At 36.6% G+C, this 16,181-nt stretch overlaps 1 pseudogene; it reads left to right on the top strand.

The window, feature by feature from the left end:
- The first annotated feature begins 7,177 nt into the window (after positions 1-7,177).
- Positions 7,178-9,104, top strand: LOC149145813 (uncharacterized; annotated as a pseudogene).
- The last annotated feature ends 7,077 nt before the right edge of the window (positions 9,105-16,181 follow it).

Here is a 16,181-nt window from a genome sequence, read left to right on the forward strand (position 1 = left end):
TTGCCCCCATTCACTTTTGGCTCCTTCTTCTTCTTCTCTTTCTTCTTCTTTTCCTTCTTCTCCTTAGGAACTTGACTTTTGGCTTTACCAGCCCCATCAAGCGAAGAGGAAGGAGGAGAGGAAGAATTAGAGGAAGTACAAGGTTGGTGGGTAACTCTGGACTCGTCTAGTTGCTGATTCGATTGTTCAGGAATAGTGGTGTTCTGAACGATAGAGGTTGAGAAGAGCCATACAGGCAAACCAATTGTCAGTCCTGGAAGCGACAATGTGGCCATATGGAGTGCACCAACATCTCCCCAAGAGGAGAAGGGACTAGGATTTCCTCCAAGGGGAATTCCTTGGTTGGTGGATTCCATTTTCTCAACCCAAGATCAACGTAGGAAAGGGTAATGGATATTCCGTTTAAAATAAATTTTAGACGCTTTGACACAACTTGTTTTTTCAATTTTAAGAGTCGAGAAAAAACAAAAGATGACTCTAGTCTCCTTCGATTTTTAATGAGCCTGAAGTGACAAGTGCTCAGATGGACCTTTTCCGTTAAGGAGTCTGAAAAGGAACGAAAGGGACTGCTCTGGAAATCTAGGTAGAGGGAGTACCAAACCAATCGCAAAACTGCAGAATACTTTTTATGGTACAACAGTCAATCTTCCCGAATGCTGTGTTCAGTGCATTACGATCGATAGGGCGGCAGACACGGCTTCCTATGGATAAAGGATTAAGCCTATTGGGGTCTCCCAAAATATACTCGACGGTACGTGGGAGCACAAGTCCGTACTGGCACTTATCGTCTCAAAGTGGAGGAATCACCCAACCATCAGTGAGAACAACAGTTACCAGGCTTTACGACGCCGGAATATGTCTCTAGCCTAGACTTCTAAATGTTGTGCGTTAAGTTCCAAAGCGTTGTTAGATTCATTGAATTTATTTTAAGTTGATCTTGTTTATGAAGTTTGTCGTTCGGGTTCACCACGAGATGTAGATGTAATTCCTAAAATGCAATCTAAGATGATAAACAAAATTTTTATCTCTTTTATGCAATGAAAATCCTAGCTACTAGGGAAAAGAAAGACAGAATCTTTTCACAAAGAGCAAAGAGCACACTCTAAAATGCACTTTCCTAAATCAAGCCAATCAGACTGTCTATATGCAAATGCACATGCATGTATTTGTTTTTTGACTTTCTTAGTATATGAATGCTAAAAAGAAAGTTGATGCACAAATCTGAATTTCTTTTCAAGTGACAAATATCAACAAGTTTCTTTTCGAAATCAAAAAATGGAGACGATCACAACACTTTACGATTTTGAACTGAATACTTGTTCTTGACACTAGAAAATTACAAATTCAGACCAAAAGCAATAGTAATAGGATAATCAACCATCAACAGCAAGCAAACTCTTTCCTACGATTGAAATCGACACTTGCGACAGTTTCAAATCAAAGGACGACAGTACGATTACGCTACTTTTGCAAGGGAGAACTGTAAATGACTCAACAAACACATAAAAACATCTACAGTTCTTTTGTACAAAGGAGGCAGAATAACAGCAAGGAAAAGGGGTTTCAAATAGACATATACTGATCACAGGCAGTAAAATTCAGGAATATAACTGGAAAGAATGAACCACAGAAGCCACAACTGCACAGAGCTAGTCTGATCAGTGCACCTGTAACACAGAGAATCTGACATGCAGCGCAAGTTTTCCACTCGGGAAGTGCGCTGAAATTCAGAATCTCTGAACAGTACCTGCGCTGGGCCAGATTCGAGACTCTGTTCGGGTTCCGAGTCACAATTTGCAGTTTAGTTCTTGGGTTTTGGTCGAGCAAAAAGCAATCAGTAATGCAACAATCAAGGGTAGATCTAAGGAGGATCTAAGAGCTATCACAAGGGCAATCAAATAGTTTGTGAATTAGTTGTTTAAATCATAAATAGATCCAGTGGATGGATTGAAGCAGCAATTATCTACTTTTCATTTGTTATGGCAAATGCAGTTTGAATGCTACTTGTAAGTTTATTAAACAAACAAGAAAGAATGATAAACAAACAAACTAATTATCTCCCCAGTGGAGTCGCCATTTTGTTACAGGGAAAAGTGTCTATATAGAACTGCTCTATCCCACTAAGGTGTGACAGCTACCTTAGAAACAAACAGAGAAAAGCTACTTTCGTTTTTCCTTTATGAATTATAGATAGAGAGGAACAGAAAGAGCAACCTCTGTCTTGCGCTAATCTCCCGATTTGATCCCTCTCTTCTTTGATAGTCCTCAGCTACCTGCTCCCTTACACGCCCAACTTCACAAAGTACCTGTAAGATCACAGAAGCATAGCACTATACAAAGACATGGATCTATAATCATAAACAATCTAGGATCAGATGTAAATTGACCATACAAATGTAGCAAGCATCAATGACACAAAAGCATGGAGGAAAACTCAAATAGATTTTATTGATAAACAAGAAAAGAACCAAGAGGAGTTACAACCAGTTGTTCTAACCCAGCATCAACCTCCTAGCAAAGAAGCCCTTCTTCACCTCAAACAAAGCTTAGATCACCCAACAATCTGATGTTTGTCTCAAAAAACCAACAACAATTCCTTACAATATGCAAAATTCCAGCCTCTGGATCTCTGGGATGAGGGATCCATATATAGATATCTGTAAGGGGGATGAGTCAGCTTGTGATTTGATTAGTGTCTTCTCTCTGATAGTTCTTGCTTCCACTTGGAGACTGATGACCTCTTACTCATCCTTGGTCGAATTCAGTGAGGCAAGTGTCACAGGAGAAGATTCTGGAAGCTTCCATTGTCTCTCCACCTCATGGAATGGCACTGCCATTTGTCATTTCTCACCCATCACACCCCACAGAAGGGACTTTTGAAATGCAAGGCACCCTCACAGTGTATTTGGGTGAGATGCAACGCACTTAGCCAGTGGAGCAGCTGCAATGATCCTGTTTTGACCAATTCTGAGCAGTTTCTCATGGAGAACTTCTGGGAGAAGCTGTAATCTGTTGACCTTGTTCCTTTAGGGGTTGGAACAACACTTTTAGGGACTTAGGAGCCCTTGGTTTATGGACATTTCATGCTTGGGGTTGTAGGGCCCAAAAATGTCTATAACAGACATGTCTTTATAATTTCAGTAATAATAAGAGATAAGGTTATATAATAAGGTGTTGCATGTGATATATTATTAAAATCTATCCTTTCTAGAATGATCAATGTAGGTCATGAGCTAAAGTTATATACGTCATATCATTAAAAGACACAAGCATAATCCATATAAATCTCATCGTCAGTTTGAAGGACATCAATTATATGATACAATAGTGATGTGAAAGACAGGCTTGCAAGTTTTCACAGTGTTTGGTGTTTGAATGATAAGACCGATGAAACACTAATGTGATATCTTTTCTTCATACCACTTCCTTCTAATTTCACTCTTATTTTACCATTTGAACTAGCATGATTTAAGAAATTATAAACTTTTCACAATTCCATTTTTGAAATCCATGGTGCCATAGCATTTTGTAGCAGGGACCTCTGAGATCTAAATTAATTGTTCCAAGAGGGGCTCTACAGATAAGTATGTTTTCATGTAACATTACATTTTAAAATAGTAAAATAATAATTTAAATTAACTAATTAAAAATGTTGATAAAAATATAACTTAATATTGGTCATAATTACAATACTTCAATTTACACCTTAACCTTATATAACATTTTATAGAGATATATACAAAAAAATGTACTTTTTTCACATAACAAGAAATAGTATTATTGATAATACATTATGTGTAATTCATTCTACGTTCCATTTACATGTGATAATATAAAACAAAAACATATGTTTTGTTGTCAACTACAAGTAAAATATTTTAATGTCCATATTAAATAACATAATTTTATAGATACTTTATTTAGAGAAAAATAAAGTACTTTAAATTGAAATATTTTCATATTTTCAATTTAGTGAGAAAGATTGAGAGAATTCATATTTCATTAATTTTTGCTTTCTAATTCAATGTATGAGGGATATTTGAAAAATTTTGAATGTCTAATATGGATTTCATATGTAGTATTTTAGAAAATATTAATAATAAAAATAATTAAATGCATACATACATGAAAAAAATATGAGGGGTATATTTTAACATTTTAATGTGGAGAACGTGAATTATAAATAAAATATTTTAATGTCAACTACATATATATTATACCAACATATATTCATCTTAACTTTAGATATACCAAGGGCCTACAAAGATATTCTAAAGGATGTTTGCATAAGAGATTTGATCCCTCTCAGTGCTTGGTAGATCCAAATCTAGACTAGTTATAAAAAAAATTGACTTAAGTTTTTTAAATTTAACAATAGATTGCATTTCATAAACCAATATTGAATTAGTTAAATTTATTTTTGAATAATTCATTATTAATGATATTTTATATTAAAAATTGAATGAGTTACACATTTTTGTCTTATTAAAAAGTAACTAAATTATTTTACCTTAATTATTTTTTCTTGTGAGTATTAAAATATTTTACTCATTGAGTTAGATTGAATATTAATGAACTAATAAGCAATAGAAAAATACCTATAGTAATTTTAGAATAATATTTTCAACCATACTAAAATTTGTAATTTATACAAATATCTTTGCATTTTTTTTAAAGTAAGTCGTTTTACATGCATTTTCATATATAAAAGTTTGATATTAGTTCACCAATACATAATCTATGGTAAACATTATTTCACAAAAATAAACATCATGATGATAACCATATAATAAACATAAACAACATCTAATATACACATTCGAATTCACTACCATCGTCTAATTATATAGTCCTCTAACACATATAAAAGTCATTATCTAGCACAAGAATCTAATAATCTAACAGGGCATCATCATTGTGATCACATCTAAAAAAACACAAACATTGTAATCTAATATCATCCTCAAATTAATATAAATCTCATGTCAAATAAATGTTATCACGTACACATCTATCTGCAAGCAACATAAATGAACATATCTTACATGGCCTAACAATATACACATCAACACCAACATATAAATTAAGTAGATAAACATGAACAACAAAAAAATGCACCATCCATATATATATATATAGAATAAGTAGTATTACCAGCCTCGTCTGCAATATAATATGATGGATGGTCATCTACTCCCTCAATGACCTTTGAACTCAACTAAGGTGAAGGAGGACATGGCTGGTCTACATTAGAAGACGATGGATGGTAAACTACTTCCTCAACATGGTCTGTAGAAGTGTGAGGTGGAGTAGGTGGTTGCTCTGCTTTTTTAGAAGAAATATAAGGCACATCCTCTAGCTCTAGAATATCAACATTAGTTGATTGGCAAGGAGGTGTACAACTAGAAGGATCACTTCCACCCTGACAGCCATTATCTGATGGGGTAGTACTAACAGAATCATCATGATCACCACCCTCATTATCATGATCATGATCATCACCCTCATCATCATCATCACCACCCTCATATGATGTATATTCCATCGCATGCTCTGCATCCCTTCTCGTTGCCAGTCCCTTACTAGCTTTGATGATATGATGCATAAGAGTCATCACCTCGTATGGATAGTCCCTAAAGAGAACCATGAACCTAGGATATGTGTTAATATCTTGCACCCTCACAAGGTGGACTCCCTCACCAATCAAAACTTTAGCTAATCTATCACAATAGACCATGTGAAATCGCAAACTACACTTATGACCCTGGATGCCGACACCCCCCTGAGGATGTGCCTCACCCTATTGGTCCTCACCCATATCGTCATCATGTCCATCCTCTAGGGGAGGAGGCATGTCCCCATCGAATGTGTCTATTTATAAAAATATATAGTACACAACAATATTATAAAATTTCAGTATTAAACAATTTAATAAAACAAGTTAAAGAACGTGCTAGAATAAATTTTATTCTAATTAATTAAAATAATAAAATGAAACTAGATTAATTTAAATAAAATACTATTATTATCTCTATCATTTGTAGGCTCAGCCACTGTGAAGAGGATGTTGGGGCATTGTCTCCAATTAATCCTCGCTTATGGAAATTCCAACACAAAAAACACATGGTGATCCTCACTAGCCATTAGCACTAGTGCCTCAATGGAAATTTCCTAGTTGGATACTCTGGTAGGCCCCTCTTTCACATCATCTTCCCCACATGAAAATCTAGACCTCATTGATTAGCCTAGGAGGGTGATGGTCAAATGTAGGCCTTGTCTCTTGAAACATCTCAAGAAATAAAAAAAATATAGCTAGCGCAAAAGAGAAGGTCGCCCTCCCCTATATCAATGTATGAAATTTATCTAAATCCATGCAAGCCTCAAAAAAATGGCAGACCATCTGATATAATGTGGCTCCCAAATCAAAGAATTAACATAATATAAAAGAGGTAAACTAATACATTGCCCATCACTACTAGAGTTTGCAATGCTAGTGACTAATAAAGATGCACCTAACCTCTTGCGCAGAAAGGGAATAAATTAGTAGTTCTCCATCACGAACCTGAAAATCTGTTGGATGGACCACATGAGGCTTGACATATCTTAGATTAATAGAAATATTTCTCAGTTTCAACCCCATGTGGGACATCAAGGAATTGGGGAAAATCCTCCCCTCTCCTGGATATGCCAATGATAAATTATATATCCTCCTCAGTGAGCCTATACCACAGCCTAAGACCGACATGGGAAGCTTGAACCTGGGCACTCCATCGGTAGATCAAATGTGCCAATAAGATAGAGTACGCCTTGTACAATGTAGCCTCATCATAGTACTTAAGGAGGCCTGCATTCCTTAAGAGAGCTCGGGTCATTGCAATAATAGGGCGAGGGTATAAATCCCTCTCCCTCTCTCTATACTCCCATGTTTGGATCATAGTGTATGGGTCCACCTACTGCTCCTACTCCTACTACTGCTCCCTTTGCTGACGTCTTTGATACATGATTGACATATAAAATACGTCAATCTCATCTATAAAATAGATTTTTTTTTATTAAATGAAACATATATTTATAAATATGGAAACATAACTTTCAATTTAAAACAAAAAATACCATCGACGTGCTCAAAAGACAGTCATTCACCATCTGCAATGTGCTTCCAAACATAATTGCACGAATGTCGGTGCGCACATAAGTATGATGCACTGTTGTTGGTTCACTAATTTAATTTTTGATAGCAATGTGTTACACTTGTGCATCGGTGTGCATGTACAACCTTTTGCACTAGTATGGAACACCCAAGTTATTGTACACACCGAGCTATAGATATATTTTTAAATATTATTTTTTTGGCTTGTTTGGTAAATATAAATGCACATGGAGTAATGCATCAACGTAAAGATTATCATATTGCTGGTGCATTTTCATTTATGAAATGCACCACAACAATCACATTGTGTTATGTTCATGTGCCACTATCAGTTTGAGTTGAATATTTCGAACACGTAGCGCAAGGAGAAATTATTTTTTTCAAAACCAATGGAATATTTAACCTAATTTTCGATGATAATCTGCTAAAAAGTTAAATTAGAGAGAAACATAGACATTAGCTAGACATTTGGTCATTGGGGAGCCAATGTGAACACATAATGGAGAGAAAAAAAAAATTAGCATGGTCTAAAAAACTTGGAAAGTCAAGCAGTGAGCACAATACAAAAGGATGGTGAGTAAGAGAAGTATCGACGTCAGGGTGCTTGCAATAGGAAAGAGTGGCACTGATGCTTCAAATTTCTCCAACACTGTAGATGATAAAAATGAAATTTATGACTAAGAGGGTTTTGTTAATTCAACCCTCCTTCAATGACTTACACTAACCTCACTACTACAGAATAGATCCGAGAGGACTGCATTTTTAAAAATTAAACAATATTTCATGGTTCTTTTCTTAGGATGACTTGGGGAATTCTAATATAGGCATTACATTGGTGCTTTGTCTAACTATAGAACCGCTATATTTTCAAAAATAAAAAACCACCTAGTGGTGCTCTTTCATAGACGCCCTAGGGCGTTTTAGTACCTTTACCGCACCAATGCATCATTGGAAAATAACACCACATTTTTTTCAAAATTTAAAGACTATAGCAGTGCTACTTAGTGGTATGCACTGGGATGTTTTACTACATGAAGGGATCCTATGCTATCGATTAGTCAAGCACTAGTGCATTGTGTTATTTAGCACACCATGATTTTTTATTTTATAAAAATAAACTTTCCACGGTGCACCATGTTATATGCAACACTAGTTATTTTATGTACAGCAAAGCATCAATGCATTTGTATATATTAGACGCACTATCCATAAATCATGTGTTAAAACATTTTCCTGCCCACCTCCGCTAGTGACCTTCGCTACAAATGGTGTTCTGGACTATTTTTATAGGTGCTTCTGCAGAAACCTACACTAGAAAGTCTTTTCCTTGTAGTTTTAGTATTAGAGGATAAATGGGAGGTTGTGAACAATGGTGGCTTTGTATACAAGAGGTGAAAGTGCAAACACAATATACTTGCCCCTCCTCAGCCCATTTTTATAGACACCACAACTACCAACAATGAATAGTATCAAGTAGCATCGCCTGCTAGAAAAGGAAACTCCATTAAACCTCAAAGCCAAATATGAACAATAGATAATAGAGTGGAAATCACTTTCCCAAATTTCACAGAGTAGATCCACATCTACAATCACCTCCAGTAATGACCTAGTACCATCATCATCATATGTTACCCAAACACAAATGCATAATTTTTATAAATTCATCCTAAGGGAGATTCTAAAGCAGGTACTACACATTCTCTGCTCACTTCTCTTCCAAATGATGAACTACATTGTTTCCTCAAGTTGGGTTTAATTTTTTTATCTTCCACATTTCCTCCCATGGGATGAAGCACAGGATGACTTTATCAAGGATATAATGAGTATCTATGATGTTCCAGAGTTGATTTGCAAGGCCAACAAATGAGACCTCAAATAACATCTTGAATTTCCTATTTCTGATACCACACTTGTGCATAAATTATGCCCATGTGACTCTGATGATAATGCTTGATTATCTCTCTCTTTTCCATATGTTGGTTTGGATAGAAATTAAGTTCGCTTGAAATCAATTTCGATTTGGGTTTTACTATTTTTTTTTTTATCGAAAGTTGTTGGCTCAGTTCTTCCAATTATTTTTTAGTATTTATGACTCACTGTATCAATGGGATCCCAATTTAAATTTACTAGAGAAAGACAGACAAATATATATATATATATATATATATATATATATATATATATATATATATATATAGATATATATATATATATATATATATATATATATATATATATATATATATATATATATATATATATCAGAACATATCACCTATTATTGATTTACATCAGGTTTGCGAATATGGTGGAAGCTTTAATCAATTCTCCATGTTCTAATCTACCATATCAAAATGACTGGAAATATCATGTTCACCTTATAGTTATCAAGTAAAAACATGCATTATACTAAGAACATAATTATATGAAAGAACAAAGGCCTAAAACTACTTGCAAAGATACTATAATTTTATTAATGTCCACAAATGACCAAGTTCATTGGGACTCAAAAGGACAATCCAATAGTGACATAAAGAACAAGTGTGAAAGTATCTCCTATAATCTAAGTATATGAAAAAGTGAGTTTTCCTCAGGTGAAAAGTTGGATGTTTTCTTTTGAGCAACCCCTTAAATTAGATGGTATTATAGATCTTAACCAAAGACATTAATTTTCCCAAAGGAAGAAACGCCAATCTATGATAGAATTAATTTCCTTGGAATGGACATCTTCCTCATTTCAACTTTAATTATAGAGATACCTAATTGTCCTTGTTCCATCAAATATACCCTATTCCAATTCATGCTTCTTATATTGCTTGGAAGTAATAGTTTTTTGGTTCTCCTTGGATTAGATTTATGTTGTCTCAATGATACCTTTGTCGATAATCCATAATTTTGTTTTCTTCTCTGCAAAAATTCATCATATATGGTTGACCCCTATCTAAAAGAATTTGAGAATACATTCACGAGATATTGTTTCACTTTTTTGACACATCATCCTGATTCCTGTGTCATGTCAATTGTGTCACTCATTTGCTACTAAATTGATCCGAATTTAAATAGGAATGCAATAAATTACAGATATAACAATAAATAAAAAGATGTAGAAGAAATAACACTTCATTTCATTAATATCAAATACTGAAATAAACTTACAAACAGAATGGAAATAAGACTAGCTTGAGCGATGGTAGCTTATCTCTTAGAAGAGACGTGGCGGCTACATGCCTTTGAATTATGTTACAATGAGGCTCACGGGCCTATTTATTATTGAAAATAATGAGAAAGTGCTAAACAACCAAAACCCTAACCCCAAGAGATATAACACCAAGAATTTGTGGGCCACGTTGGGGTGTTGGGCAGCCAACTTCCCGGGGTCATAACTTGGCCATGTTATCTCTATTTGGTGTGTACAATTCCTTGTTGGAAAGGTATCTCCGAGTACTATAAAATTTATGGTAGGCCCTATCCTTTGGATATGGGCCTATAACAGACCTCAAAAAAACATCGTTTAGGTGGCCATAACTACTTTGAAAGTCCAGGACCCGAAAAACTACTAAAAATAGTAAATGTTGAAATAAACAAGGAAAAAAATGAAATTGACTAGAGGTCTAGGTTGGATTGGTGGGTGGCCACCAATATCCACCTGGATCATTCCTTCTCCCTTAGGAATAAATGGTCCTCATTTCGTGGAAAGCCTCCATGATGTGAGGAAATTTCTATTGAACCTGGTCCATGATGAGCCACTTGCCTTGGTGCATGAGTTGGCTAGCTTTGACAACCCGATATAGTTGGATCATTTGCTAGTGAGTGTTCTTGACCTATGTGTCCATAATCTGATCTGTTGTGGCCTATTCCATGTAGCTTGGTTTTAACTCTGTTGGTGTGAGTTGTTCTGCGATGTATGATATGTCTAGAAATGGTGGGAAGTATTGTCGCAAGCGGTCAACATTGAACACTGGATGTAGGCCAAGGAATGGGGGAATGTTGAGCTCAAAAGAATTATCTCCCACAACATAGGTAATGGTGTAAGGACCATAATGGATTGGTCTTAGATTCCGATGGGCTCTGGTAAGGCATTCTTTCTACAAATGCAATGAGACCTTGTCGTCCACATGAAACTTGTGTGGTACCCAACGTTAATCATGTCTCTTCTTGTACTTGGAATTTGACTTCTCTAGGATGTCATGGACCTACCGGTAGATGTGTTGGATGTGTTAAATAAATCTAGACATTACATGTGTGGATTATGTCTGCATAATCACATGAGCCATGACAACATCAATCAGAGACAATGGTTGAAATTCTAGACCCACTTGAAAGGGACTGTGATGAGTCGATCAATAGAGAGCTCTATTATAACTATGTTACACATATGGAAGACTCTCATCCTAGGTTTGAGGATTCTTGGAGTTGTACAGGGGGGTATTTGCACTATCATGCTATTGACGACCTCGGTTTGGCCATCAGTCTGGGGATGGAAGGTAGTCGATTTAGTGAGCTTCATGTCCAATAGTGTCTAGAGGCTTGACTAGAATACACCCAGGAACATGATATCCTGATCAGATATAATGGTTTATGGGATCCCAAAATGTACCCATACTCATTTAAAGAAGATTTTGGAAGTGTCCTCTGCTGTGATACTCTTCTTGTAGGCTACCAATATAGCCATCTTAGAAAATCTTTCCACGACCACAAATACACAGTCATTACCATGCTTGGTAGAAGGGATGCTATACATATGGTTCATGAAGATGGATTCCCATGGCTGGCTAGGAGTAGGAAGAGGAGAGTACTAGCCCTGTTTCTTGATGGTTGGCTTGGCGATGGTGCAAGTAGTGAAGGATCTTATATATATCCCAACATCCAATCAGATTTTGGGCCAATAAAAGTACTTTTGTAGTACAACCATATTTTTTTCCAAACCAAAGTGTCCTGCGATTGGACTATAGTTTTCCTCCCAAATTAGCTTGGAATGCTTGCCTAAAGCAACACAAAGGTGGCCCAAGTAGCATAATAATGTGTTGTGGAGGTGGAAATCAGGAACTTTCTTTCCATCTACTAGCATCTGGTATGTGGAGGTAAACTCTACATCATTTTTGTATAGTTGGGCCATCTAGAGGTCTCATAACCATAAGAGTGGAGAAAAGTAGTCAGTGTTGCAACTGGGGGGTCGTTGATGCAATATTCAACATGATTGGTGCTTCCCTTCTTGTATTTAATTTTCAAGTGCAATTGTTGCATATATGTAGACCACTTCTGATGGAAATCATTCTACAACTTCCACTGTGTCTGTATAAACTGAAAAAGTCGGTGATCGGTGTGGATGACCGTCTCCTTCCCCAAAATTTAGTGCTTCCACTATCATCAATCCTGCCTGATGGAATACATCTCTTTATCATAAGTGGGGTACTTCTGAATTGTATCGGAAAGTGTCTCACTATGATAGGCCACAAGATACCCTTGTTCAGTGAGGACTGTAGCAATAACATAGTCTGATGCATCTGTCTCGATTTCAAATGGTTGTTGCAGGTCTGGTAGTGTGAGTACAAGTGCAGAGCAGAGGCAGTGCTTCAACTCAAAGAATGCCTTCTATTGGGACTCGGACCAAGAAAACTTTGTTTTTTCCCCGCTCTTAGTAATCAGACTCAATGGCCAAGTGATATGGGAGAATCCCAACACAAACCTCCGATAAAAATTTGTAAGGCCTTAAAAGTTATAAAGCTCCATTAGAGTGGTCGAGGTTGGCCAATCCAAAATGAATTGGATCTTGGTCAGGCCCACATGCATGCCATGCTCATCTATGATGTAACCCAAGTATTGGACCTGGCTCATGCCAACAGTGTATTTCTCCAATTTGGCACACAATTTTTTCTACAGAAGGGTTTGAAGGACGTGTCGAACATGTTGCAAGTGTTCTTCCCAACTCTTGCTGAATATGAGGATTTCTTCTGGATAAACCGCCACAAACGAGTTGGTGAAAGGCTGCAAGATTTCATCCATCAGCGTCATAAAAGTAGTAGGGGCATTTCTCAACCTGAAAGGCATAACCAACCATTTAGAAAGTCCTTCCTTGGATTTAAAGGTGGCCTTCCATACATCTGTGGGCTCTATTGGAATTTGGTGATAACTAGACTTTAGATCGATCTTGTTGAAATACTTGAACCCCTTGAGTTGGTCCAGCAGGTCATAAATCTATGGGATTGGATACCTATTCCTGATAGTGATTTTGTTTAGTGTTTGATAATCAATGAAAAGCCTCCAAGTCCCATCCTTCTTATATACACGTACAATCGGGCTCCCACAAGGTGCGGAAATTGGTCGGATGTGCCCTCTTTGTAGTAACTCTTGGACTTTCCACTTGATTTCTTCATTTTCCAAAATGGAGCAATGACATATCGGCCTGTTGGGTAGAGGTTCTCTAGAATTCAGATTGATTGAATGCTTGACCTGACAATGCAAGCTTACCCCCCGTGGGTGATGAGAAGATGTCCCTGTATTCTTCCATGACCGTATCCACCTATTTATGTTACTTGGAGGAACCCTTCCCAAGTGCCATGGATGTGGCTATGACCTTCCCCTTACTTTGAGAGTGAATAAGAAAGAAAAAAAAAATCCCATTCTGGGAGATGACCTTACTGCATTGCTTAGCAAAGGTCAAAGAGATGGGGGTAGGTGGGGCTACGTTTGGTATCCTGTATAACTTAGTACCCAAAGAAGTAATAACAGAGCGAAGTCTAGCCTTAGATACAACATGCCACTTTCATAAGTATGGTTGTCCTAATAATACATCATAAACTTCAAGAGGAGAAACATCACATAGTACCTCATCCATGAAGGGCTTGATGTTGTAGGGAAGGCAACACTATTGAATTATGTGGAGATCTCATCCTTGGTGAACCCACCTGATGTTTATGGATGTGGATGTGCTATAGCAGTAGGCCCGGCTACTTCATGAGCTCTATTGAAATGAGGTTCTTTTGGATCCCAATGTCAACAATGAACTGCAATAGAGAACCCTTCACCCATATTTGTGAGTGGAATGTAGAGTTTCTCACTGTAGGTCAATAGATTATGCAATATACTAAAGAAAAATACAAGATCTACTTCTGCAACAAACTTGCGGAAGCTTAATCGAATTTTCAGCAAGATCAATTAGAACATATATGACTGAGAATGAGGAAGCAATCGCACATGAACATAGAAGAATACTCTGGGGAAAGCCTTAGCCTAAAACCTCGATCTCTATAATATCATACAAGTGGAAATATGCTCAGATTACACAAAGCATCAACTCACAATCTATCCTGCTCTCAGCACAATTGAATAATACAACTCACGGATTGAATAGACACAAGATATGCCTTCCCTCAACACTTCAAGCCTCCTATTTCCTTGCGTATTTTTCCTTGGGGTCCAATGTTGCCACATGTGTGAAATTGGCCTCATCACACACTCACCAAACCCAAAAGTAACTACGCAATCTCCAAGGAATGAATTCCTTCTACATGCAAGAGATATCCTCCATGGAATATTACTGCAACTGATAGTACACTATCCCATCATATAATCTCAACTGGGTCTCTATCTAAACTGACATGCATGAGTTATTTATGAGAGAATATTCAGTTATCTGAAGTGCAGTAGTTACATGCATGCATGCATTAACTAACTGAAATCACAATTAGTTCAACAAACTATTTGAACTAATATAACTAGACTTAACTCAGTTAACTAAGCTAACTAGTTACAACTCAAAGTACAACTCATCCTGGTCTCCTCTAATCAAGGGATAACTTCCTCAATCAATGGAGAAATTGTTGCATGTCTTCACATAGACTTCATGTTTGATTTTCTACAACTAATTAGCTCAAGATGAATTAATTAATTATTTTACAAACAGATGCTAAGATCAAATTCAAATTTTAATTCTCAATTTTAGTTTAGGGACTAAATAAAATTACAATGTATCCCGAAATGCTATTTATAGCAGTGCTTATTTTAGCACTTCTATTTTTAGCATTTCTTGTTGCTATTTTCAACATGGAATAGGCTCTCGCCTTATTATGGATCTTCAAGCTCAATATTTAGGATCTTGGTGGTGGTCATAGTGGCACTAGAATCTGCATCAATGATCTACTTCCCTTTGTCATTCCCCTTGTATGGTTCTAACTCAGAGTCGGAACATGCATCAGACTAAAAAGCCTTCAACTCAGCCGCTAGTGACTACATGGCCCGACACTCACTTGTTTTGTGAGTGGAGTTCTTATGGAACTCACACCACTTTCCTATGTCCTTCTTTGTCTTTGTGGTGTTGTTCCTTTCTTGTGGCTTTGGAGGATTATCCTTAGTCACCCTGACTTGGCTTTGCCCTTTTCTCTATGGTTTGGCAGCACCTTTCGCTTTCTTTAGATCATAAACTAAAAGTCTCATTTTTTCTGTTTAAGCTTGTGCTCAATCTTGACAGTGTATCGATACATCGTAGTGAGAAAGGAGATCTACACGAACTCCATCTCATCTTGTATTTACTTGTGTAGGTAACTGTGGTACTTGAGTACCAAATGTTTCTCAGAATCCTTGATACCCAACTTCGTGCGAAGGGTACGAAAAAATTGGTAAACTTTGCACATCTTGATCCTTTCCCTGTTGCAGTGTCGTCCACTTTATGTATTTATCCTCATAGCTATCGATAGGGTAGTACTTATCCTTGATGGTGTCCTAGAATGAATTCCAAGTGGGTGCAGCTGAAAATAGTGAGGGTGTACTTTCATCCTTCTTATCATAGTAGGTTTCCCACTAGTCCTTGACATGGGGGTTGGCTTTGAGAAGAGAAAAAGTAATCTTTTCCTAGCTGGAAAAATCATGAATAGAAAAATATCCTTCTAACAGATTTAACAATTTATCTATGGCTTTTGCATCTATCTAACCCTCAAATATGGGAATTTCAAAGTTAACTTGTACCTTAAAGGGTGTGGTGCTTCTAGAGTGGATGTTGTAAGTAGATGCATTGCCCTTGGGTAATCGTTGAAGG

This window comes from Pinus tabuliformis, chromosome X (genome assembly GCF_031772625.1).
Source record: "Pinus tabuliformis cultivar Carrire ecotype Pingquan chromosome X, CPIR1, whole genome shotgun sequence".
In the NCBI taxonomy this organism is placed as follows: domain Eukaryota; kingdom Viridiplantae; phylum Streptophyta; class Pinopsida; order Pinales; family Pinaceae; genus Pinus; species Pinus tabuliformis.